The sequence below is a fragment of the Choristoneura fumiferana genome, chromosome 16, assembly GCF_025370935.1.
Source record: "Choristoneura fumiferana chromosome 16, NRCan_CFum_1, whole genome shotgun sequence".
NCBI lineage: Eukaryota > Metazoa > Arthropoda > Insecta > Lepidoptera > Tortricidae > Choristoneura > Choristoneura fumiferana.
In genome coordinates this window covers 5,567,471-5,569,139 of record NC_133487.1, presented here as the reverse complement: position 1 = coordinate 5,569,139, position 1,669 = coordinate 5,567,471, and the positions used below count along the sequence as shown (strand labels likewise).

The 1,669-nt window shown below is 42.3% G+C and overlaps 1 protein-coding gene across 2 annotated transcripts in view; it reads right to left on the bottom strand.

The window, feature by feature from the left end:
• The window catches only part of LOC141436036 (uncharacterized), a 46,988-nt gene extending 45,994 nt beyond the window's left edge, over positions 1-994 (bottom strand). For both annotated transcript variants that reach the window (XM_074098870.1, XM_074098871.1), the window contains exon 1: positions 872-994. The gene's annotated coding sequence lies outside the window, so the exon portion shown is untranslated. The remainder of the gene's footprint in view (positions 1-871) is intronic.
• Positions 995-1,669: the final 675 nt, after the last annotated feature.

Genomic DNA, 1,669 nt, shown 5'->3' with positions numbered 1-1,669 from the left:
AAGGTCAAGCGCAATCTACTTATCAGTTAACAGATTACGAGCAAAGGCTTTTAGAGTATGTACATCCTTACTAATATTATAAACGCGGAAGTGAGTTTGTTTATTCCGTTTTCATGCTTTAACTACCGAATCGATTGCAATGGAATTTCGCATACTTACATCATTATTGGAAGAACAGAACAAATAATAGGATACTTTTCTTCGCAGACGAAGTCGCAGTAACAGCTAGTAATTCGTAAGCATAAGGTTTGTGTATTTTTGGCACATGGGTAGCTATGGTCAATTAGTCAATGTAGAGTTAAGTTTAAAATTTACTGTAACTTTGATGTAATACCGTCGCAATACGACATAACACGTTAAATTGAAAATACCCTATGTCTTTTCTTTTGTCTATCCACTCACAAAAGTAAAGTACAGTTAGCAGCACCAATATCTGACACAGCAAAGCGTGCATAATTATCTGATACGACTCTATTTCTAGGGTCGGTAGGATGTGTCAGATATTTTCGCACGCTCCGCTGTGGCAGATATTAATGCAGGTGGCTGTACAACTGCGGTAATTGAACTGGAGTAGAGTTACGACATTTTAAAATTTTCATAACATCCTTTCACGTATCGAGATACAAAACGTTACCAAATCACGATGAATTTAGCATAATTAAATTGCGATACGATTTCGCGAGAAAAATTGTCGCTTAACGAGTTACAGCGTTATTGTTTTTGTTCTATTATTATTTATATTATCAGGCAGGCTGTTGGGGGCAACTGATAGGGACCTGCATCCTGTTCCTTGGTCAAGTATTCTTTGTACAACTAATGTGTTAGTCTGGCCGGTTTTTAAATTGATTAACATTAAATAGTTTTGTCTTACCTCTCGCCGGGTTGGTGTGGTCCAAACGCCGTGCCCCTCAGCTGTGTAAAGGGTTGGATGCGTGGGGCAGCCGCGGGGGCCGGCGTTGGCGGCGTGCGGCGTCGGATCGGGGTGCCGGCGGAGTGGCCGGGTGACAGCCGGTGCGCGCGCCTGCGGCACACGCATGCGCGGTGCCCGGCTCTTTGCCGCAAGCGATTAGTTGCCGGTGTGGCCCGTTTACACTATTTGCGACAGCTTCCAGCTTTTTGACGCCTTTGGTGATTAAATAAATGTCAAAGCGAAGTCAAAATATCTTTATTCAATTTAAGCTACAACAACCACTTATGAATGTCTAAAAAAAATCTACCACCGGTCCAGAAAAACCTCTGTTGAGGAGAACCCGGCAAGACACTAAATCAATTGACACTAATTCATCTAGTGTCCCAAACTAAGCAGCTTGTACTATGAGTACTAGGCAACGGATTAACATACTTATATAGATAAATCAATATTTAAATATTATAAACGGACTAAACTCGAGAATGTCCGTATTATTAATACAAATGTCTGCCCCGACCGGGGATCGAACCCGAGACCTCAAGTTTCATAGTCAGGTTCTCTAACCACTTGGCTATCTAGTCATCATTTGATTTAGGAACAGCCGTGGTCAAGAGTAGGCAAAGTAAAACCGGCCAAGCGCGAGTTGGACCCGCGCACCGCGATTTCGTACAAATTTGTAAGCATCTATTGGAATGTCCACTATTATCCACTGTTAGCTGACCGACTCAAGATACATTTCTATGTACACGCAGTGTGGAG